The sequence below is a fragment of the Equus caballus genome, chromosome 6, assembly GCF_041296265.1.
Source record: "Equus caballus isolate H_3958 breed thoroughbred chromosome 6, TB-T2T, whole genome shotgun sequence".
NCBI lineage: Eukaryota > Metazoa > Chordata > Mammalia > Perissodactyla > Equidae > Equus > Equus caballus.
Window position 1 is genome coordinate 88,506,161 of NC_091689.1, and position 24,570 is coordinate 88,530,730.

At 49.5% G+C, this 24,570-nt stretch overlaps 2 long non-coding RNA genes across 2 annotated transcripts in view; both read left to right on the plus strand.

The window, feature by feature from the left end:
• Positions 1 to 21,427, plus strand: part of LOC111774012 (uncharacterized) — a 46,847-nt gene extending 25,420 nt beyond the window's left edge. The window contains exon 3 of the long non-coding RNA XR_002808847.2: positions 20,838 to 21,427. This is a non-coding gene — a long non-coding RNA (uncharacterized lncRNA). The remainder of the gene's footprint in view (positions 1 to 20,837) is intronic.
• Positions 11,257 to 13,591, plus strand: LOC138924844 (uncharacterized). Its single transcript, XR_011440157.1, has 2 exons — positions 11,257 to 11,731; positions 12,097 to 13,591. It is a non-coding gene; the product is annotated as an uncharacterized lncRNA (long non-coding RNA).
• Positions 21,428 to 24,570: the final 3,143 nt, after the last annotated feature.

The window sequence follows — 24,570 nt, forward strand, 5'->3', positions numbered from 1 at the left end:
TCCTGGGTTCTGTTCTGGTCTTCCTCACTTCTCCTCGCTCTCATTGGGCAACCCAATTCATGAAATGGTTTCAACCATTGCTGTTTGATGGCAGCTCCCAAGTCTACACCCCCAGCTCTCTCTCCTGAGCTCTTCAGGCGCATATCCAGCCATCCATCCAACAAATATTTATTGAGCAGTTTGAATATGCCAAGAGTTGGGATAAAGCAGTAAACAAGAACTCACCTTCAGGAGAGCTAGACAATATGGAGCTGGCGGCCAGACTCCAAGTCAAAACAGAAGTAAACCAGATCATTCTAGATAATGGGAAGTGTTATGCTGACAATAAAACAGGTCAGTGTGATAGAGCTTGTGTGTGTGTGCGTGCGTGCACTATTTTAGAATGACTGCTTTGAGGGCGTGGCATTTGACCAGGGATCATGTAGTGGCATCTGTCATTTGTTGCTGTGCAAGTGCAAAGGTCATAGGGAACTTATCAGTGTGTTTGAGGGTGAGGAGGAAGGCCAGTGTGGCTGGAGCAACGTCAGCGCACATTGCGTGGTGAGAGATAAGGTCAGAAAAATAGCCGGGGCCAGCTTGGGAGGGCCACGTGACGCCTAAGTACACTTTTGTATCCATTTGACAACAATTAGGGTAGATGGAGAAGAGAAGAGATGAGAAACTGCACATAAAAGGTATTCGTAAAAAGTATTTTGGAAAGAGTAGAACACACAAAAGCATAAACTCCGGCCACAACCGCCTGGGTGTCCACCATCTGGCTTCAACACCATCAGCTTCGTTTTACAAAGGAAACTGAAAGTGGTAGCTAGGAATGCAGGAGGAAAACCAGGGAAGTATTGTGTCCATGAAGCACGTCAAAGAGAGAGGTCAGCAGTGACAAATAAAGGCAAAAAGGTTCTGTAGGTTGAGCAGAGGTCGCATCCCTGTGGGCCCACAGGCCCCTCACAGTAAACATGGCCGTTAAGGTGCTGACAGTTTCCCTTCAACCGCTTCTCCTCTTGTTTCCTCTGTCAAAACATCTTCAGGGGCTCCAGTATGGGATGAAAGCAGGGCCTGAGACCTGGCCGTGGGCTCAGGGAGTTCGTGTGGGAGGCCATCCTGGGCAGCAGGAGTGGAGGGGCTGGGAGAGTGAGGCAGGGAAGGAGAAGTTGCAGAGCGTGTGCCTGAGCTGTGGGCGGCTGGGGTGTGATGTGGGGGGGCCCTGAGGAACTGGGTAGAAAGTATCTCAAATTCTCTCCCAGAAGAAGAGGAGGCTAGAGCATCTGTTCAATGGCCTCTCATGCCCCAATTCTGGAAGGTTGTGCTGGGGACATTAACCTCCCTGTATTTTGGGCTGGCCTGCATGCTGACTGAGGGAGATCCCAGGCTTTTCCAGAGGCAGAAAGCCAGCGATATGGTGGCCACTGAGGAGGGACGCTGCCAGTGTGTGCGGGACCCTCTGCTGCAGCTGCAGCCGACTCCGAGGTGAGCTGAGGGCATGTAGTATGGGCACCTAAAGGTGTCTGCCGCAGCTCCCGTCACCTTCATGGTGGAATCTAAACTCTTTCTCGTGACAGTGGTATCCGTCTGTTACCCAGGCCTGAAACTGGGAGTCGTCCCACCTGCTTCCCTCATCCCTCTTACCCTTGTTTGTCTCCACAGCCACCCCTTAGTTCAGGTGGTCATTTCTTGAGGACCATGGTGATGACCTCCCTATCTTTTATTGAGTGCCAGTGATACCAAACAGATGATATACTATGAGAAGTTCGAGGCGCTGTAAGCACGAGGGAGTACGTAGGGGTATCTAACCCCGAACCAGGGGCTCAGGGAACGTTTTCAGGAAGAAGTGACATCTAAGCTGAAATCTGAGGCTTGAATAGGAACTAGCCGGGCAAAGAGGTGGGATGAAAGAGTTTCAGACAGAGGGAAAAGCAAGTGTGAAAGGTCAGGAAGAGCATGGCGAATTTAAGACACTGAAGAAAGGTCAGTTCGTTTCAAGAGTGAAGGAGGAAGAGAAAGGAGAGAGATTGGAGACAAAGGGGCCAGATCACAGGGGATCCTGCAAACTTATTAACAAGTGTTGACTTTCTTCTAAAGGAATGGGAAGCCTGAAGGAGGAGAGTGATGGCGTTGACTCTGAGTTTCAGTAAGATCACTTTGGCCGAGGTCGGGAAAAAAAATTAGCGGATCACCCGGGATTAGAGGAGAGGAGAGCAGCTGGGAGAAGGCCGCCGCTGACCAGGCAGGAGGGGATGACGTGCTGGACCAGGGCAGCGGCAGTTGGGGTGAAGAGAGATGGATGAATTGAAGAGATGTTTAGAGGTAGACTCTGAAGGATGTGGAGGTGGGGAGTGAGAGTGAGGGAGAAGCCGGTGAGGAGGCCTAGGTTTCTGGCGTGGCAAAGGATGGGTTCTGTTATGCTGCAGGAACAGGCAATCTCCACATCTTGATGGCTTACTACAACAACGGTTTACTTCTCATTCTTGCTGTGTATCTATCACAGATTGTGAGGAGAGTTTCTTGTCATCAAGAACAAGTGTGACAGAGGCTGCATCTCGGTACCTGCTTCCATAATCACTTGAGGCGGGGAAAAGAGTTGTGGCAAATCCTTTAAAATGAACACTCGGTGTTCTTTAGCCAAATCAAGTCTCACGGCCTCACCTCATTTCGAGGGGGCAGGGAAGTGCAGTCCTACCATGTGACTGGCGGGGGTTTGGGCATGTTGAACAGCGCTGATGACCACCACAGATAGAGAATGAGAATGCCGTTCACTGAGACGGGAAAATGGGTAGGACCAGGTCTGGGATCTTGCACCCCTCCAATACATCCTCCACCCTGTGGCCGGAATCCTTGTTCTGATACAAAAGTCTCATGTAATTCCTCTGTGCAACTTCTCTTTAGAACCCCCCCGTGTTTCCCACCTGATAACTTCTTAAATGCTAGTGTGGCTGGGGGCCTTTCACGGCTTGCGCTTGCCCGCCTGTCCAGCTCCACCTGCTGGCTTCCCCTCCATCCCACCCACTCCCTCCTCCTTTGTTCTCCAGCAGGACTTGGAGTGCCCAGAACCTGCCAGACTTTCTTAGCCTCCAGGCATTCATGCATGCTTTTTTCTCTGCCTGGAATGCCCTCCTTCATCCTTTGCCGCCTTATCTACCTGGAAAGCTTCTACTCCTTCGAGAAGCCTTTCTAAATTTCTCTAGGCAGACTTCGGAGCACCTTCTTTTATTCCCCTGGTTAACGTCACTCCATTTCTGTTGCAGTCCTAACCTAATTTACTAACACGATGTAGGTGTCTGTTTCCCTTTCCATGTGGCTATAAACTTTTTGTTGGTTTTCTACCTGGCAGCCATTCCCTACCTCCTGCCACAGTACATGGTTTCCCCTTCGAGGATTTCACCCATTCTCAGCCATGGGGTTTTGGGGGATGGGCTCTTATCCCCAGCTATCCCTAAGCTAATCAGCATGTTGGCCACAGTGGCTGGTTCAGGGATGGGCATTTGACGCATTTCAAATGAATGAGAGATTAAGAGTCTCAGGACTGGGAAAGCAGTTACTAGTATGAGGATGTGAGTCTGGAACTGCTGTAGCCACTTTATGACTATAGTGGGTGAACCTGGAGCTGCTGGAAGGCCACTGTGTGAAACATGATGATGAAGCCACCATGAAAGGCTGAGTGGGAGAGGGGGGAAACTGAGTCCTTGGTGACATTGTTTGAACTCGTGGATCAAGCTTTGCTCCAAGCCAGCTCTTTCTCTGAACTTTAAAGTGAGGTGAGCCAATAAATTCTCTGTGTTGTTTAAGCCAGTTGAGTCGGAATTTTGTCTATTCCAATTGAAAGGGTCCTAACTAGTACAGAAATTAGCACCAAGAGGTGAAGTTTCAAGAGGCAGGCCCGAAAAATGGAATTGATTCAACTAAGGAGGTAAGATGAAGGGCAGTAAGAACCTCTACATCTTTTTTTTTTTTCCTAAAGATTAGCACCTGAGCTAACATTTGTTGCCAATCTTTTTTTTTTTTTCCTCCTTCTCCCCAAAGCCCCCCAGTACATGGTTGTATATTCTAGTTGTAGGTCCTTCTGGTTGTGCTGTGTGGGACACCACCTCAGCATGGCCTGATGAGTGGTGCCATGTCCACACCCAGGATCCAAACCAGCAAAACCCTGGGCCTCTGAAGCAGAGTGCACGAACTTAACCACTCAGCCACGAGCCAGCCCCAGAACCTCTACATCTTGGGGTGAGAAACTGGCAATCTAATACAGCTAGTTACACAGTTTCTTATCGTATCTTGGGATGCAGGTCATGTGCCTCCTGTGGCTGCAGCCGTACATTGCTTGGTAGAGAAATTTAGACTATTGGGTTGGGTCAGCTCTTTCCTGTTGCTATTAGTAAGATACTATAAAGAGGTGAGCTTATGTTCAAACCAGCCACCCAAAAACAGAGAAGAAAGAAAATACAGCTTTGCTAAGAGAAGTCCTTTCTGCCTATGGTAAAAAAATGGCTGAGATTCTGGAAACCGGCAGGACTGGAAAACCCTAAATGCTTTGCCCCAAGGAATGTTAGCATAAGCAGAAGTGTAGATGGGGGAATGCATTGCACAAGATAAGACTGGGATATGGATTGAACCTGCTCCCTAGCCCTTTCCTGAGCACCTCCTGGTTTTGACTCCCTCCAAGACAGAGGGAACTGAACCATCAATCCCATTAGAGATGTAAGTGGGATATAGTCTGCAGGCGAGGACCAGACTTGGGTGCCTCCCTAATTGTTCTAAGGTATAGTTCAAGATTAAACATGAGGTTGGGTGTCTGGAAGAACGCTAAGGCCTGTTGCTTGGGGAAAGACATACCCATACCAGACTGGGACCCAAAGACTAGTCTCAGCAAGATCTCTCGTTTCATATACTAGCTCGTAGAATCCATCAGAAGCAAACAGGCTGGAAGCCTACCAAAGGAGTTACAGTGCCCAAGAAACTCTAAGCCCAGATGACAACAGTCAGAGACTTTTCAACTCCCAACGTAATTCTCAGGTCCCCAAATGCAGTGAATGAAACTTCATAGGGATAAAACAGCAATTCTTACACTTTTATGTACATAAAATGTTTATTGAAAGTATAGATTCCGGGCTGGCCCAGTGGCGTAGTGGTTAAGTTCACGCACTCTGCTTTGGAGGCCCAGGGTTCATAGGTTCAGATGCCAGGTGTGGACCTAGCACTGCTCATCAAGCCATGCTGTGGTGGCGTCCTACATACAAAATAGTGGAAGGGTGGCACAGATGTCAGCTCAGCAACAATCTTCCTCAAGCAAAAAGAGGAAGTTTGGCAACAGATGTTAGCGCAGGGCCAATCTTCCTCACACACACACAAAAAGTATATATTCTTGGGCTTCATCCCCAAAGAATATGATTCTTTCTGTTTGGGATTGGGCTCAGGAATCTGCATTATTAGTAAATATCCCTGATGGTTCACATGCAGGTGACTAGGGAAGCCTACTTTGGGAGACATTGCCTTTAGGGAAATTATTAAATTCCTCAAGGACAGGCAGCAGGACTTTGTCCTCACAGTACCTCACCCTGTGTAAGGCACAGAGTGGGAGCTTGGCAGAGACTTGTCTACTAGACCTGAAAAGCACAGATTTCCGGAACCGAGGTGGATTTTGGAAGTATGCAGACTGTGATTCCAGAGACTGATCTGCCCTGAGCCCCTGCCCCCTGCTCCTTGACTCTGCTTGATCCTGCTTTTCACCTGCTGGGGCAGCCTTGTCCAGATGCTGAACTGGCCAGGAATATGCCTGGGGTCCTCTGTCAGTGGCCCTTGTACAGGCAGAGAGCTCTGGACACATCTGTGGGGGTGAAAAGAGAGTGATTACTAGGCTTATCCATGTTTATTCTCTTCCCTCCACCACACCTCAGGACAGGGAGTGTTCTAAGAGTCTGGGTGAAGCACTTTTCTGGCACCTTGGGTGACTCATGTGTCTCAGTTCCACACACCCTCCATCAAAGGCTGTGGAATTGTCAAGGTCAGGATATATAAAACCACATTCTTGGGAGTGCTCTGGACACTGCCAGCTCAGCTCAGGAAGAGGGAAGAGCCCAGAGGACAGCTGTCTGAGTTAGTGCCCACTGTTTATGGCAAGTCTAACAGCACGTACCAGTTATGAGTATGGCTATATTGTTGTTTAGTTCTAGTTGGTGGTGGCCAGGAGACCATAGATTGATCTTTATTTATTCTCCTAAACAGTTAGCTCAGCACTTACTGTATGCTAGACACCAGAAAGCCTGGAAAGATGTGTAGAAACAATGCTACCCTAAATGAGCTCACAGACTAGGAAGCAACAGAGCGGCCCTGCAGAGAGATTCGTGAACAATAATCACACCCACAGGGAGGGTATTATAAGCTCTCTCAGGAAGGACATCCAACTTGGAATGGTGGAGGTGATGGTGGGGAGTAGGGAAATCTTCTGGGAGCAAAGTCCTAGGCTGAATATATAAACTTAGGGAGAAGTCACCCAGGCCAAGTTCTGTTTTTGGCCAGGATGGAATAACAAAGACGGAACTTACCCTCCCACGTGAAGCAATGAAAAAGTTATACAAGATATATGAAGCGATGGTTTTGAACATCAGACAGCACAGGACAGTGATCCTTGAGAGAGGGAAAACAAATAAGATGAGTCCTGTGATTGCTCCAGGCTACTGCCTTGAGAGAGTTTCCAGGAGGAACCCAGATAGAGTCCAACAGTCTCTGTGAGTTGATGAGATGGACCAGGAGTCCATGGAGGCCAAAGCAGCTGGAGTTTTCAGGGCAGAGCACCAGAGAGAAGCAAGATATAGAGAGAGGAAGGAGGAAAAAGAAGTAAAGAGAGAGAGATATCCAGAAATCTGCAGAGGGTCCTTTTGAGTCTTTAGCGGAGTACTGGTCAGCATGTGTGTGAGGAAACTACCTGAGTCCATGGAAACCACCCAAAAGAGGCAAAGGAAACAATCCCTGGAGCTCACACAGCTAAAGAATAGTTTACGGTCCCCCTGCCAGAGTGGAAAACCTCATCCATCACAAGGCATCAGATAGAGTACTCAGAAGTTATCTCAGCAGTGTGGCAAAATAGCTACAGAATAATGGCTATTCTGGTCCCAACTAACAAAATTTAAAAGCAAGCCTCCAAAGAATCAAACTGTTTCCAAGTAACTTAACTGTGTCCCAGAACAAAGCTCAAGAGTATTTATAGGAATAAAAAAGTTGAGCACCCAACAAGGTAAAATTCACAACGTCTGCCATCCAGTCCAAAATTACCAGGCATGCAAATAATCAGGAAAATATGACCCATAACAAGGAGAAGAACTCAATCAATAGAAGCAGACCCAGAAAGGACACAGATGTTAGAACAAGAACATTAGTATACAAAGACATTAAAGCAATAATATGCTCAAGAAAGTAAAAGAAAGATTAAGCATGTTAAGTAAAGGCATGGAAGATATACAAAAAATCCAAATAACACTTCTGGGGATGAAAAATATAATGTGAAATGAAAAATACACTGGATGGGATTAACATCAGATTAGACACTGAGGAAGAAGAAATGAGTGAACTTGAAGATTTAGTGATAACGACTATCCAAAATGAAACACAGAGAAAAATACTGAGAAAAGAAAAAGAGAACGGAGCATCAGTGATCTGTGAGCAAACTTCTGGGGGCCTAATATATGTGTAAGTGCAGTCCCAGAAAAAGGGGGAGGGCAGAAAATATATTTGAAGTAATGGCCAAATATCTTCCAAATTTGATGGAAACTATCAGCCCACAGATCCAAGAAGCTCAATGAACTCATAGCACAAGACACTGAAGAACTACACCAAGATACATCATAATCAAATTGCTTGAAACCAGTGCTAAACAGAATATCTTAAAAGCAGCCAGAGAAAAAGAGAGACTTTATGTAGAAAGGAACAAAGATAAAAGTGACAGCAGATTTCTTATTGAAAACAAGGAAGCCAGAAGATGGAGCAACATCTTGAAAGTAACGAAAGAAAAAATTGTCACCCTAGAATTCTATACCCAACAAAAATACCTTTCAAAAACTAAGGTGAAATGAAAACATTTTCAGACAAAGTGTGAAAGAATTCATTACCAGCAGACTTTTACTATAAGAAATGTTGACAGAAGTCCTTCAAGTGGAAGGAAAACTATACTAGATAGAAGTCTGGGTCTGTACAAGGCAATTAAGAGCACTAGAAATGAAGTGTCCCATCTAATAAATGAAGAAGGAATGATATAATTAGAATATCACAATTTTGAAACCCCTAATGAATTAATGGACCTAGGCAATGATCAACAATGGCTGACGATGTGACAGAAAAAGAAACAAACATCATATACGTTGATGGGGGCACACTTCACAGCCTATGTGAAGTAATCTTGTCAAAAAACGGAAGCAATAAAAGATAATAATAATCGAACCTGAATCTGGCCTCTGGATCTAACTACTAATTTACAGCATATATGACAGACAGACAAACATGTTAAATGACACCACTGTGTTTTGATTTAAAAAAATCCAGACTTGGGAAATTCTGTAGATAAATAACCAGATTTTTTTTTCATTAAAAATATTGCAAGGAAAGAGAAAGAGAGAATGGAGAGATTGACACGTCCGTGGAGGGGGAGCTGCAAACCGTAGGAGCCGTGAGAGACAAACCAGTCAATCACAACATGTGGGTCTTGTTTGGATTCTTAATTCAAACTAACAATGGAAAAAATGAAAAGACGTGCAGGGAAATGTGAACATTGACAGGTGTACTAAAGAATTGTCAGGGAGAATAAAGTTACTGTGGCCAAGAGAGGAGGAAGATCGGGGTGGGGTGGGGTGGGGTGGGACAGCACGGAGGGGAGCCCTCTTCGAGGGGGTGGGGGCTTGGCAGTTACGGGAGGAAAGGCTCCTGCTGCAGAAGTGTCCTCTTACTTTTCCCTCTGGGCTACGGCTGGCTGTGGGGCTCCGGTTCTGAGGAAGGAAAATGCAGAACGTTGACATGGAGACTATTTCTGGGGACCTCCTCTGGCCTCCCTGGTGCAGGGGCCACCTGGGGGATGAAGTCTCGTTCAGGGCTTTCAAGGTCACTCTCAGTAACAGGGGACAAGGACCTGGTGGCTTGGGTGAGACAGAGGTTTGAGCACTTTAACTTCATCCCAGCTCTGCCCTGGGGGTAGAAGACCAGGAAGGAGGAGAGACCGAGCCTGAAGAAGAGGAAGGAGAGGCAAGGAGAGCCGAAGAGAAGAGGGGAGGAGGAAGAGAACTAAGCTCAGGCGCTTAAAGGACCCATTGACTGTGGCCTCTGACCCTGAGGTAGAAGGCTCCCCCTGCCCCCGTGCCCCCTGCAGGTCAGTTCAGAGGCGAAGCTGCATGTCAGGAGGGGTAAAGAGGAGGATCCGGCCATGGAGATGAGGGTGTTTGCTCAGGGTCAACAAGCAAGCCGAGTTGATGAAATGGTGCAGGACAGCCAGGGGCCCTGACCTTGCTTTATCTGTGACCACTCAGGGCCAGAATGTACGTCAGGGCGCCTTGTCCTCTGGTTTCTTGCTGCACCCAGTGCCCAGTGAGAAGTCACGAGCAGCTTATTAGCTAACATAACCAAGTGTTCGCCATGCCAGGCTCTAGGCTAGCACTGTATGTGCCGGCTCATTTCATTTTCTCAACAACCGTTTGAGGAAGGTACTGTTGTTAAACCCATCTAATAGAGGAAGTAACTGAGCCCAGAGAGGTTAAGTAACTTACTTAAGGTCACACAGATACTCAGTAGCCTAGCTGTAACTGAACCCAGAAAAAGTCTATTTCCACAGCTTGTGTTCTTCACAACTACCCCCAACAGCAGTGGTGACCTGGGTCCAGCTGAGACCTCTGCCCACTCCCCAGACAGAGCTTTGCAAAGGCTCCTCCTTTCCCCCCAGAGCAGCTGAGGCCCAGGGCTGGAGCTGAGGCTTCCCAGAGCTCTGGAAGAGACCTTGGAGCCACCCTGGAAAAGCCACCCTGAGCATGCAAGGCTGTCGGGGGCCCCAGGGCTGGGGAAGGGTTTGCCAAAAACAACAGTGTGCCTGCCCTGCCCTCAGCTGTTCTCAGCTGCGCAGAGTGCAGCCTGGACTCGAGGCTGTGGGTCCACGACTCTTATCAGCTGAGGGAGGGAGAGGGGGAGAAGGAGACAGAGAGGGAGCCCGAGAGGGAGACAGAGAGAGAGAGAGAGACAGAGAGAGAGAGAGACAGAGAGAGAGAGAGAGAGATGGAGGGAGACAGAGAGAACTCCCATCGTGAGCATTCCAGTCCCAGGATGCCGTGAGAGAGCCATGGGGAGGGGTGTCTGAGGCCGAACTCAGCAGGAGCGTGTGCGTGCATGCATGTGTGTGTGTGTGTGTGTGTGTGTGTGTGTGTGTGTGAAGCCCAGCCCAGCTCTCTGTGGGCCACTGGGTCCCCTCCCCAGGTTCTGGCAGAACACCCTTGAACAACTTAGCCTGAAATAGCGTAAGAACTTCTTTCCCATTTTTTCCAGGCTTTTGGATGAAATTATATTTTACAAATGACTCATTATTATATTTATAGCTTCTCTCCAAATGATTCCAATCGTGGTTTGTCGCCTCCCTGTCTCTCAGTCCCCCCAGCTCGACAGGAAGAACCACTGCTGACTGCCCGGTCAGGTGTGGCTGCCTGAGGGGAGGGCTGGCACCTGAGCCTGACGGGCCCCGGCTCTGGGTCCTGGGTGGCCGGGCCTCCAGCGTGTCGTTGGGGCAGCGGGGTCTCCAGCCTATCGCCGGTGCAGCAGCTGCTCTGGAGGGAGCACCTGCGTGTGTGTGTGTGTGTGTGTGTGTGTGTGTGTGGAAGGAGCACGGAGAGGGGCGGCACAGGGAGGCCTGTTCTGGGGAGGCTGTGACAGAGGGCGCCTTTGTGAGGGCCCGGAGGGGACAATCCCCCCATCGCCCACCCGGCCTCTGTGAGTGGAGGGTGACTGGTGGAGGAGGTGGCACTCGGACATTGCAGGCTGTGTGGACATCTGGCTCGTGACTCTTCTCCCTTCTTGTGAGGAACCACACGGTTCCTTCAGGCACGTGGGGTCTGGAGCTGCCGCCCTCTGGGGAGCTCCCAGCCCTGCCCCCGAGCTCCCCGGCAGGTGTGGTCAGGTGAGCGGGACAGCCGCTTGCTCCTGAACAGGCCGCTGTGGAGGGGAAGCCAGCATGAGGCCCCATCTGCGGGAGCAGTTTCTTGTTCCAGGTGCCCACGGGATCAAAGTCCCCTTGGTCGGCCTTGCCTGCGTACTAAGCAAAGTTAGAAGCCCACAGAATGGGAAAGAAGGACATTTGGGAACTCCTAGTGACATTCTCAGAGCCTCACAACAACCCTCTTCCCCTTGGGGTCCTTGGGCCTCCGGTGTGGTGCCCTGCAGACGCGTCTGGCTGGCTGTGGCGTGGGCTCTGGGGCTGCAGCGTGCACAGGCCACCGGGAGGCCCAGAGGAGGGAAGGGAGACAGGCCACCTGAAGGGAGCCGGCTTCTTGGGAAATCTCTGCATGCCCCTTCCTGTGCCCTGAGGGGAGATTCGGCTCCTGTATGTCACCGATTCTGCAGCCCAGCAGAGGTGGGTGGCTGAGCCAGAGGCTGCGCCTGATGAGGCTGAGAGCCTGAAGCTGTCCGTGGTCCAAGCCTGGGGAGCCTGGGGCCCTGGTTGTGTCCCCGGATCGCCTGCCCGGGTCCCTTCGGGTCTGCTTCCATTTCCCTTCTTGGCACTGCCTGAGTGAGTGGGAAGGGACCTCGGGAGGAGGCGGTGTGGGAATGGGTGTGGATGAGCATAACGTAATTATTGGTGAAATCAGTATGAAGCCTTAACCAGATGACTTCCATCTGGGCTAAGCCGGTCTGGTGAGGGCTGTGGGACGGTCCGAGGTGTGGCTGGGGCCGGAGACTTGGAGTCCTGGGACCTCTCCCTTTCAGCTGTTCCATGGAGGTGGGGAGGGGCTGTTGACATGTCTCCCCTCAAAGGGAAGGGAGGCTGAGAAGAAGGACCAGAAAGGGTCGTAGTGAGGTAGTGTGGCCAAAGGGAGGAGGGGAAGAGCCAGGTGGACTTACCTGGGCCATGAGTGACCTGAACTTCCTTCCTAGGCCAGAGGGAAAGAGGGATTGTCACTGGAGAGAAGTGCTGCCTCTGATGTCCTGGGGAGCCAGAGCTGGGGCTGGCCACCTTCTCACAGCGGCGGAACCGGCTGCTGGTCAGACTGAGGGGCAGCCAACACAGCCAGCTGAAGCCACCTTTGGACCACCTTCATTTTGGGGTTTGTGGTTTTGTAGCCACCCTGTGTGTGCTGGCACCTTTTCACCAGTCTTTCCACAGTCGTGTCAGTGTGGTAGAGTGCTTTGAACGTTACTGGATGGTGCCATTTTGGAATTTGTGCTCACAGGATACAACTCTTCTCTCTGGCCCCTCCCATCCTTCCTTCCCCAACTATGTGCCTGCTTGGAACCCCATCACCAAGGCAGTGGGATGCGCATCCTGTGGGCAAAGCTGTATCCTGGCTCTGAGTAAAAGCTAATCACTGAGAAAATAAGTGTCTCAGTGAAATGGGGTTTTCGTGGCAGAGACCAGACTGTGAAGGTCATTGCTTCACCCCACCTTGGGTGGGGATGATGACTGAAGATAAAAATATTATTTTTAGGTTGTATTTACTGAGCTATTTGCTGTCTACCTCCTTATTTTCAGGTAGCAAGTCCTTCCTATGTTTGCGATGTTTTTAGTTTGACAAAGTGAAATAAGACATGACGACACCAGCTTGCACACACTTCTCAGTGTGTTCACATCCATTATCTCACTCAAGGCTGGCTATTATCTTCTCCTTTTTCTTTAAAAGGATATCGAGATAGAGAGATTAAATAACTTGCCCAAGAGCGCACAGCTAGTTAAGCACTGAAGTAGGTTCAGGACCAAGGTCTGAAGGCTCCTGATCCAGTGGCAACTCCTCTGTGGTTCTCGTTTTCCATCAATTTGAAAAGGGAGCATATGCCTACAGCAATATGGGCACAGTCGGCAGAGAGATGGCTGACCACCGAGTCTGAGAGCAGGCGAGGATGCTCTTCTTAGCTTGGGGACTCTGTGACAGGTGTTCACAGAGCTGCTGGGGCTCAAGGTGGCAGAGGAAAAAGCCCCCATTTGTTGAATTAACTGCAAGTCTGTCTTGGGGTCAGTGAATGTTGCTGACATTATTTTTTCATTGTGGTAAAATATACACAACATAAAATTTACTGTTTTAACCATTTTTAAGTGTACAGTTCCATGGCATTGAGTACATCCCCATTCTTGTGCAACCATTATCACCCATCTTCAAAAACCTTTTCATCTGTCCACACTGAAACTCGGTACCCAATAAACGCAAACTCCCCATTCTCCCCTCTCCCAGCCCCTGGAAACCACCGGTCCACTTTCTGTGTCTAGGAATCTGACTACTCTTGGTGCTTCTGTTAAGTGGAATCATACAGAATTTGTCCTTTTGTCTGTCTTATGCTGACATGTTTAATCAGATCATCATTTTCAACTACAACAGGGATGCTGATTAGCATTTCTCCATGCTCATAGAGGAGTAAAATAAATAAATAACAGGAGCAATTTGGGGTGGATTTCTTGACTGTCAGGGTACCAGATGTAGCGGGGTGGGGTGTAAGGGGATGATAGGAAGAGAGTGTTACATAGAAACAAAATTCTGTGCCTTATCATTCCAGGGGTGGGGGCATCCCTCTGTTTGGAGGATTATGCTGTGATGAAACTGATGGAGAAGGCGTGCTGGTGAACACTGGAAGCCTCTGGGTATGCTGAAGGCAGGACAGATTGTTCTGCAAGAGAAATTCACGGGAACTTGGAGTTTGGATAGAAGGGTCTTGGGGAGAAGAGAGAGAGGCTGGAGAAGATAAGATAAGGTGGGATTTAGGAAATAGTGGGACATTTCCGAGGTGGGGAACGGCTAATGAATTTTTAGGAGCGTAACGTCTATTACTATTAGGAGATTCTAATGGGCTCGCTGTGTTTCTCCTCCCTTCCCCCAAATTTGCATGAAGGTCTTCTGCTGTGCCCACTAGCCTTGTGTGAGCCGGAGGGGGGACTGTGGGGACAGAGCGGAGCCAAGGGTGGGGGTCTGGGAGAGGACTGCAGCCTCAGGAGGTGAGGTACAGATGGAGGTGGGAGGTGGAAAAGCAGGAAATCAGAGCTGGAGGTCCCCAGAGGAAGCAGAAGCCTGCTGGGAATCCTGGGCACAGAGATGGTGGTGGGGGCAAGAGGTGAAAGGGACTGTGAGATTGGGGGGCCAAAATGATGGGGTCTCCACAGTTGGTGGAATGGGGCTCGAGTCATCTTGAATATTAGGGGCAGGCATTCCAGGTAGACAGCCTGGAGGAAGGAGTGGATGTGGATCTCCTCTTCTTGGAGACCAAATGGCAAAATCTAGACAGGGCACAGCCTGGTTAACTTGGGATGCAGAGGCTCTCTGAGGTTCCCTCAGTTCAGCTGACTGCCTTCAGGATTTCCATATTCACAAGGAAGAGTACTGTGGAGATGGAGACGGAGCTAGAACCAAAGCCAAGCCCAGAACATGTCTTGAGCTTTCAAAACAACATTCTCTTTAAAATTGTCTGAAAGCAGAGATCTGGGGCTGTGACTGACTCTGAGGGAGAGAGAGGCTTTTTGGACCCCCAGACATAGCAGGAGCCCAATGAGAAGGCCCACCTGCTCCTGCCCAGACACCCCGGAGGAGCCTGGCATGGAAAGTGAGCTTCGTGTTGCTGGGAATGCTTGGAGAGTCCCTGACCAGGTCCCTGGCTGAGTGTGGGCTGGGGATGGAGCCCTGCCCGGAATTGCTGATGCATCCTGAGATCTCGGGACCAGCCTGCATGGTGGCCGTGAGGCCGACCGAGGACATTTCCCTCTGGCCCTCTCCAGCCTTGGCCTAGAGAACCAAGGCTCAGGGCTTGTCTGGCTGGACCCCATTTTTTTTTTTTTTTTTAGGAAGATTAGCCCTGAGCTAACTGCTGCCAATCCTCCTCTTTTTGCTGAGGAAGCCTGGCCCTGAGCTAACATCCATGCCCATCTTCCTCTACTTTATATGTGGGACGCCTGCCACAGCATGGCTTGCCAAGTGGTGCCATGTCTGCACCTGGGATCCGAACTGGCGAACCCTGGGCCACCAAAGCAGAACGTGTACACTTAACTGCTGCACCACCGGGCCGGCCCCGTGGACCCCATTTTTGTCCCAGCTGAGTATCCCTTTGTCAGTTGGGTCCTGGGGAAAAGGGCCTGGCTTGGCTCACACTCGAGGAGGTTTGCCAAATGTGTTAGTTGCCACGAACAGCTTATAAACTTGAGGGGTTCAGGATGCCGCGGGGCCTGAGCTGGCCTGAGGATGTGCTGTTTAGAAGTTCTAGAAGTTCCCTGCCAGTTGGGAGGGAGGAATGTCGCTGCAGAATGCGAGCCGAGCCTGTCCTGGGGCCAGGCCAGCTTTCCCTCTGGCGGGCCCCTCTGCTCGGGGGAGCTGTGTGTTCCCTTCTACTCAGCAGCTTGGGCAAGACCAGAGGCCCTTTCAGGGAGAGGAGGGGGAGGGAAACAGCCCTGAAAACCCTGCAGGGAAAGCCTCATTCTCAGCTTCAGCTGCAGACCCCGGCCCGCCCGGCCACAGCACCAATGCATTTTCTGCTCTGTTATGAGAATGTGGCGCTTTCTAAAAGGTGGTTTGGCAGAACTAGAGAGCCTCAGAGCTTTGGAGCTAGGAGGATCCTCAAGACCAGCAAGGACAGCCCCCTCATTTTGCTAGAAGGCTAATGTGAAACAGAATGGAATTTGGCAGGGGCCAGGGTGCCTTTTTTCTTCAGAAGGCTGTTTCCTGAAAGAGACAGTGTCCGAGATGGGCCGATTTCATTCACTCATTGCACTCCTTGGTGCATTTTTAAAAACCCTCAGAGGTCCAGATCTGGTTTCTTTGAAAGTAACGGAGTTTGCAGCTTCCAGAGTGTTTTTAGTTTGGAGCCATAATTTGCTTGTTCATTTAAAGTGTTTGTTCACCACAGGCCTATTGCTGGGTCCCCCTTTGCACAGTATCAGGCTGTGCTTGTGAATGGCCAAGGGAAGCCAGAAGCAGAACACAGGAGAAGACCGGAACAAGGCAGGGGCTGCTGTGGTCTCAGGGGGTCGGAGGTGGAGGCTGACGGGCCTGTGGTTAAGGGTGGACGGCTGAGCACCCTCAGTGCAGAGCCTTACAGAAGAGACCTTGCAGGGGCAGCTGTGTGGGGCTGTGGGGCTCAGGCCCCCTGCGGAAGCGGACGAGACCCCTCAGGAAGATGGCAGCCAGATTCACCAGGGAGGGCTCTAAGATGGGCAGGCCCTGGCACGGGACGCTTAGGAAAGAGGCGACCTGGATGGGGGCAGCCAGGCATATCAGGAAGCCAGCAAAGAAAGGGAGAAAGCCAGTGGCACAGAGGGAAGTGGGGCCTGAGATAAATTATAAACTTTGGGAGGGGCCCAGGAGGCTGCCAACTTTGATCTCATCTTCTGGACAGGCCTTTGGGTTACTGCTTAGACCCACCACCCAACCACCAGAGAGTTACCGCCTTCTGAGAGGGGAGGTCCTGGCAGACACGTGAGGCCGATGCAGCAGCAGGTGGGGGCAGCACATGCTGGACGTGGGCCGGGATGCTGGTGGAGGAGAGGAAGGTCTCCTGTCCTGGGAGGCAGAGTCGGGGAGCAGAAAGTTAGGGCTCTGGGCAGGGGCCCCTCAGACCCCCGTGCCCAGCTCTGGGCCAGGCACACATAAGGAGCTCGCTAATTAACTGAATGAAGCTGGTATCTGTCTGAAAGCATGGAGTGCTCTTCTGTTGAATCCCTATGTTAACTTATATTTTTATTCTTCAGGATAAGAGTAGTTGATTCAAGATCAGAGTAGTTGACACTACTTGCCTAACTTCAGCTTCCCCCTTCAGGAAGGATCTTCTTACAGTTGGTGTGACAGAGGGCATTGAGGCACTGTTCTGGAAGCAATCTCAGCATAAAGACCCTCTATCTGGGGGGAGCGAGGACCGGAGGAGGGCCAGAATGACCTCTCCGGGCCCCGCTGGCTCTGTGGGATGCAGAGGGTGGACTTCAAGCTCTGCTGGCCATGGTGCAGGTCACAGGAGACCATGTGTTAGCAACTTGTTCCCTGCATCATGGTTTTCCTGCCTGTGACTGGGCTTATGTCTCGGCGTCCCCAGCAGAAGACCAATGGAGGAAAATAAATGGAATTATAACCTCCTCTATGACAAGGTTTAACCCCTGGAACTGGTCACTCTGAGAGGCCATGGGCTTCCTTCCTTGGGCAATTTCAGAGCCCATCATTGGGGCTCGTGGGGATGACATGGGCACTGAGAAACCTTACCACTCCTCCCAGCTCTTCTCCCTGAGAAAGGCCCCAACTTCTCCTGGGCTTGGTTTTGGAAGTGATTGCTAATCCTCTCCCGCTGGAAGCACTTCCTGGAAGGGCTTGGTGTATTCCTCCAGAGCGGTGGGGGTGGTGGTGGCTGAGATGACCTCCTCGGGTCTTGCTGGCTCTACAGTTTCTGCATCTGGGAGGACCTGAGCATATCCTGCCCTCAGAAGCTGTCAGTTACCTCTGCGGGGGCGTCGGCTCCTCTAGCTGCCACCCTCCCTCTAAAAGCTCCGTGCTGGTTCTTAGGGCCTCCGGACCATGTATTTATTTTCTTTGGCTCTGTCTGAAAATGCCACATCGTTTTTTTCCTCAAAGCTAGGTCCTCTGGGCTAAAAGCCGCTTCTCAGCTCTAGAAATGGCTGATTTTCAGCATGCCCTTTTCCTACCAAATTATTTCTTAAATTGCTCTCCCCCTGCTGGGTGTTCTGGGACACAGAAGCCAGTCTATGGGGGCCCCTGGCTTTTCTTTCTCCCTGAGAAGTTGGGGGAAAGCCTCAGTTTCTCCATTGCACACTTTCCCCCGAAGGGGGCAGGCCGACCCGATCAGGGGGCGGGGATGCTCGGCAGCCCGCGCTGGCAGCGGCGACCCTGGGTTTTGTGCGACCCACTCCGGGGGCAGCGGACCGCGGGGAGGGCACCCCCCACCCTCCTAAATGTAGCCCACCCGAGTCTGTTGGGGAGGCACACTCTGCTGCGCTCCGAGGCCTTCGGCCGCCCTTCCTGGCGCCTGGGGCCGCAAGAACTAGGCGCAGCCCCCGCCGCGCTCGGCTCGCCGGCCCCGCTTTGTGAATGGAGGCTCCGGGCGCCCCCGCCCCTCCCCGCCGGCCGGGCCCCTCTGGGATGGGCTGGAGGCGACGCGGGGAGGGGGCCAGGGAGGAGGGAGCGTTCCTGCAAATCACATGATTTTCCCGCTTATATAAATCACAGCTTGTTTTTCTCAACCGGCTGCAGACTTAAAGGTGCAGTGTCTTCTTTCTCTCCCCAGGGCAGGGGTGCCCCTGGGTGCTTCTGATGGCTCCTGAGCTGGGCTGGAGGTGGCTTCACCAATGAGGGTGTTAGTGTTCAGGGAACCCTCCTCTCCCTCCTTCCTGTATATTTCCTTTTAGCTGGAGACCAGGGAACGACATGGAAATAGGTGACCAAATGAGCAGGCAGAGGCGGACTGGAGATGTCCAGCAGCGAACTCCCTGGAGACCAGCGACCCTGAGAACGCTGATGTCCTGGACGCCTGTGAGGGACCTTGAGCTGAAGGGTTAGGATGGAATTGGCCGGAGGGAGATCTGTGGCCAAAATCAGGCTTCCAAGGCTGATGCTTGTTATTCTGACCAGCCGTGGCTATTTGTTTGAGGACAAAATATGTGGGAAGAAAAAGGAAATCGGCACATGTATTAAGCACCTACTGTCTGCGTTTTAGGCACTGTAGGGAGAAACCAAGACCTATTAGACAATTTTCCCCTTCAAGGGATTTATAGTGTTTGGGGTGATGAGATACAGACTGGGGAGAGATCAAACAACACTAGTCCATGTCAACGCCCATTCCAGGCTACATAGAAGAGTCACAAGGCAGTGCTTAATTCCCGCCCGATGCACAGTGCAGATAATGAGGCCTGCCGCCTTTGCAGGGCCCCAAAGGCCCGCTGGGAGGCCTGACTGAGAAGTGGCCGGAGGGAGGAGGGGACAGCCCGCTGGGGGAACTAGGGGCCACAAGCAGGGAGGGGTGCTGTGCAGTGAGCAGTCCTTTTCCTTAAAGGAGAAGCTGGAGAGTGGAGTAGGGGCGTGTGAAGATGCAGGCGCCCCAAGTGCCTGGCTGTGTGGACCTGATCTGAGGTAGGCAGGGTGTGTGGTGTGAAGGTGCCGGGCAGGGCCATGAGTGGGCACCAGGCAGCATGAACTTGAGGTGGAGGGTGACCAGCCCGAGGCAGTCGCTGAACCCAGGCGGACATAAGGCTCACAGTGCTAAGAGAAAGCAGAAATGAGAAGTGAGAGGTATGAGATAGACTGAAGAAAGACTTGAGATAATTGAGTGACTGTGTGTATGGGGAAGGGAAGAAATGACGAGCAGCGACGGCAATTTTGAGCTTTGGACCTGGAGAACAGGGCTCCCCCCAGTGGAGGGGTGGATGAGTGGCAGGTGAGGACCTCTGAGAGAGTTTGTAAGGAATGTGGGGGTAACTGGGACCTGTCCAGGGGCCTGGAAATCAGGACAGAGGATCCACACAGAGGAAATAACCCAAGGGATGAAAAAGAGACCTCAGACCTTCAGGGAGGTAAGAGCCAGGGGGCCAGCCCCCTGGCCTGGTGGGTAAGTTTCTGTGCTCCACCTCAGTGGCCAGGGGTTGTTGGGTTCAGCTCCCTGGCATGGACCTACACACTGTTCATCAAGCCATGCTGTGGTGGCATCCTACATACAAAATAGAGGAAGACTGGCACAGATGTTAGCTCAGGGCCGATCTACCTCACCAAAAAAAAAAAAAAAAAAAAGAGAGAGAAAAAGGAAATGGGGCTGGGGACTCCCCAGTATAGGCTGTGGAGGGAATATGCACCCTAGAAGTAGCCAAGTGGACCGAGTGGTGGCTCTGCTGGTGGCTAAGTCGTTCATTCTCTCTGAACCTTGGTTTTCTGATCTGCAAGGTGGGATCATAACACCTCCATCATATTCTGTGCAGCTTCAAGGACGCATATGAAGCATCTCGCAGGCTGCACAGTGCTTGGCACACAGCAAGTGCTTAATATAAGCGTAGTCATCCCCAGCTTTCCCCTCTGCTCCGTCTCTGTTAAGTGGCAGGCACTTGAGCACAGTTTCTCCCTTTTAAAATTATATCTGAGCTGTTGTTCCTTTTCTTCTTACTCCCCCTTCTCCTCTTCATCTCTTTCTTCTCCTCCTTCTAGAAGAAACACATGGTCTTGTTTGCATGACTAATTATTTGAACCGGACATAGCCTCCATTATACAGGAAGGAAATAATAAATTTGTTTCCCAAGCGCCTGTAGCTGAGACGGCTGTGACCTCATTGGATGCTTCCAGCAGCCCTGCGAGGAGGAGGGCAGGCGTTAGCAGGCCATTTTTTCCCCTCTACAGCTGAAGAAATAGAAGAATGGTTGTAAAAAGTCTTACTATTGTGTTTGAGAACTACACATCTATCAGGACCCTCTAGTTCAAAGATTTACAAACTTATTTTTAGCACTTTATGTTTGGAAATACATTTTATTTGATTCCTCGGTAGTCAAATAAAAGAGATGCAGGCAGCAGAGTTCTGGCTTCAGTGGAGTGGGGAGGTTCCGAGTCTCAGTGGCTCAGCTGCTCCCACTCCCAGCCCCCAGGCAGGCTGGGAAATGGGCTTTGCTTCTGGTGTGACCCAGCACCCAGAGCCTCTCTCTCTACACTCTGCTTCTTTCTCTTCCTTTTCAGCCACAACTTCCTGACTTCGAAGGCCAGGCTGGAGCCCAAGAAGGCTTTGCAGCCCCCTGGGTGTGCTCATTGTGTGAGCCAAGTGTTGTCTCTGGCGATGATGCCGACAGCCCGGCTCTCCTCGTGTTTCCGCTGCTGCGTGGAATGTGAACCAGCTGAGCCGGACCAGCGCTGCCCCAGGGCAGGAGGCCAGGTGTGCTGTCTCTGGACGACAGGCATGAGGAACAGCGACGCCTGATGTCACCAGGGCCTGGGAACCACCCTGCCTGGGGGATGCTGGCCCTCTCTGCTAATGTGCTTGGGTCCTTATTTCCTCTTTGAATGTGTTTCTTGAAAAACAAACTCTTTGAGGTGAAAAAAGTTTATGGTTTTTAGAACAATGGTTTGAAATAAAGCAAATACTGGTAACAGGCTCTGCAGATAGTTCTATAAAGCTGTGAAAGAGCCACGAATAGTTTAATCACCCTGTACAAAGCAGCCACCTTCAGGATTCATTTCTTCAAGTGGTGTCAATTCAATTAATCATAAAAAAATGATTAAAAGAATTTCATACAACTTTGCTTTTAAAATAAAATCTTGGTAAACCAGCATTCCAATCTCATGCTGTTATTTATTTTTTCCACTGATTTATCTATTTATTTACTTGCATTATAAAGGTAATACTAATGGTAAAAACAGAAATGCAAATCATTCTGCCGGGTATAAAATGAAAAGTAGAAATCCCCTCTTATAAGTTGTTCTCGTTTCCCTGAGATGATCAAAGTTAATGGTTTCTTGTGACGCAGAAATTTTGTTATATATGTGTGTGTGTATATACATCTAATCCAATATTTTTCCACAAATGGTCTAGTCCTATGATTTTTTTCCCACTTAAATATAGATCTTGACATACAGGTCTATCTCATTCTTTTTAATGATTGTCTAGCTCTGGGGTTTCACTGATTATTCTATATAATAGTCCCATGTTTAGGTTGTTTCCAGTTTTTTCTCTTATAAACTGCTACAGTAAGCATCTTTGTACATATTGTTGCATATTTGTGCATATGTTAATACATCCGTAAAATAAATTCCTGGTAGTGGAATTAGGTGAAAGAATATGTACAGACATTTCAAAAAATTTTATTCTGTGCTACTTAAGACATGCAGAATAAAAACAGCTTAAAAAACAATATTGTCAACACAGGTAAATGCTCCTTTGCACCACCCTGATTGCCGTCTCTCCCATTCCACCTGGAGGATGCCAGGATCCTGAATTTGGCACATATTTATGGTTCCCCTGCAATGCTTTGAATGTTTTCACATTTTATATAAATTGTGCTTTGCTGTACGTATTCTTCTGAGACTTGCATCTTTTCTTCAATATTATATTTCTGAGATTCTTCCATGTTGATACCATTTTTGAGCTAATTTCTTTTCAGTACTGAAAAACTCAAATTATATGAATATACCACAGCTTACGTATCCATTTCCTGGTTAAGGGACGTTAAATTTGTACCAGGCTTTTTCTGTTGCAAGCAATGCTGCTTTGAACATTCTTGTGTGTATCGCTCGGTTGTACACGTGTGGGGGTTTCTCTAGGGTATTTCCCTGGGAGGGAACGGCTGGTTCATAGACTTTGGGGATCCTCAGTGATGTTAGAAATCGTTCTCCCAGGTGGCCTTACACCTTTACCTGCAGTCAGTTACTCCACATCCTCGCCAACATTTGGTACTGTCCCACCTTTTAATTTTTGCACATTTGATTGATGTGAAATGCTTCTTGTGGTTTTCATTTTCATTCCTCTGATTACTAGTGAGGGGGGCATCTTTTCATGTATTTTGTGGCCAGGCATGTTTCCTCTTATGCAAATTGCTTTTGCGCATTTTTTCTGTTGGAGTGTTGTCTTTTTCTTATTGATTTATAAATTTCACTATATATTGTGCTTACTGGTCTGTTATGGGTTAAATAATATCTTTTCCCAATCTGTTGATTATCTTTTCACTTTTTAAATGGGTGGCTTTTGATGAACAGAAGTTGATTTAATGTAGTTGAGTTCTGTACTTAAATTTTCGATATTGTTCATCTCCCAGCGTATACTTCTGTCGACAATGTGTAGAGTAGATGCTTCTCCACACTCCTGACAACACTGGGCATTATCTGTTTTAATTTTTGTTAATCTGATAGGTGAAAAATGATGTCTGTCTCATTATTTTGATTTGTCCTAATCATGGGTAAGCTTGAGCATATTTTCACAGGGTTACTGGCTTTTTGCATTCTTTTTCTGTTTTTATTCTTCGTTTTTCTTTTGGGTAGTTTGCTTTTTCTTAATTGGTTTTCCTGGTTGATTTGTCAAGGTGTCTGAATGTTAAAGAAACCTGCCTCTGTTCTGCCACGTGTGTGCTGGACGCAGTGTGCATACCCCTCGCCTGCAGCCCAGTGACGAGGGGATTAGGGAACCTGAGCCTCCGGAACACAGTCCCTTTCTTTGGCTGTTGAACACTTGGCCATACTGAGCAATAAAGTAAAACGCTGTAATTGGAGCCTTTGTGGAGGCGGCAGGGGAACTAGCATGGTTCTGTGTAAGCAGGGGCAACGAGGCAGAGAGACTGTGCGCCCTGTGGGCGTCCGTCTGAGGTTGAAGCGGATATGAAAATGGAGACTGGAGAGAAAGTCTGGGTTGGGGACTTGGTGTTGTGGCCCGTATTCTTATTCCTTAAGTTTACTGTTACTAATGCTTGGAAGAGTGAGTCTGAGGTGGCTTGGGTGGTGTGGCTGCTCTTGGCTGGTGGTGAGAGCAGGGGAACTGAATAGTTCCAAGGGGCCAGTATGTGCCGGGCACACAGCCCTGAGGAGGCGTTATTAGGGGGGAAATGGAAGCTCAAGGAAGCTACTCCTTCCAGGTCACACAGCTGTACGTGGCCAAGCTGGGCCTCAGCTCGGGACCACCTCAGTCCTCAGTGCAGCTCTCTGCGGTATATTAATGGCTCCACCACGATGAGGCTCAATTAGGGGTGGATTTGGCTTTGATAAAGAGATTTGTCAGGAGAACCTCTAACAAGAGAGTAAAATTAGGACATTTTAAATAGATTGCCATTTCAACAGTGAAATTTCACATTTCTATGTTTTAATGTTAGTAATCGGCTTCAGCATTCCTTGCAGGAGAACAGAGGTAAATGAACAGTAATTATAATTGGACTCTATTGAAAGAGAGCAACAGTCTTATTAGTCCTGTTCACTCCTAAAAGAATGATCAACATAGAAACCAGCTCCAATTCCATTTTTTTCCCCTCTTGCATTTGGTAGAATTTGGATGACACTGAGCTTTCTCTTCACTCACTTTTTCATCCAGTGGCTGTTTGGTGAATGCACACTCTGTGCCATTTTGCTAAGGGCCGAGACAGTGGTGCACAGAACAGACTCACATCCCGCCCTCATGCAGCCTGCAGTCTAGTGGAGAGGCCAATCAGTAAACAAGTAAACAAACAAATGCCATACCTAGCGACTGTCATAAGTGCCGGGAAGGACACAGACAGGTGCGGTGACAGAGGATACTATGGGGGCCGACTATAAATGTGGGGAGTCAGGAAATGTCACATACATTTTGTGGGTGATTGGGTATTAACATTTATTTTTTGGTTAAAAATACCTTCTACAATCAGCCTCCTTAGAAACAGTTTTCTTTTAACACAGGAGAAAGAGCACCAGTCTCTGACGATGAAAAGCAGGACATGGAATTATTTCTTCTGGGGGCTGC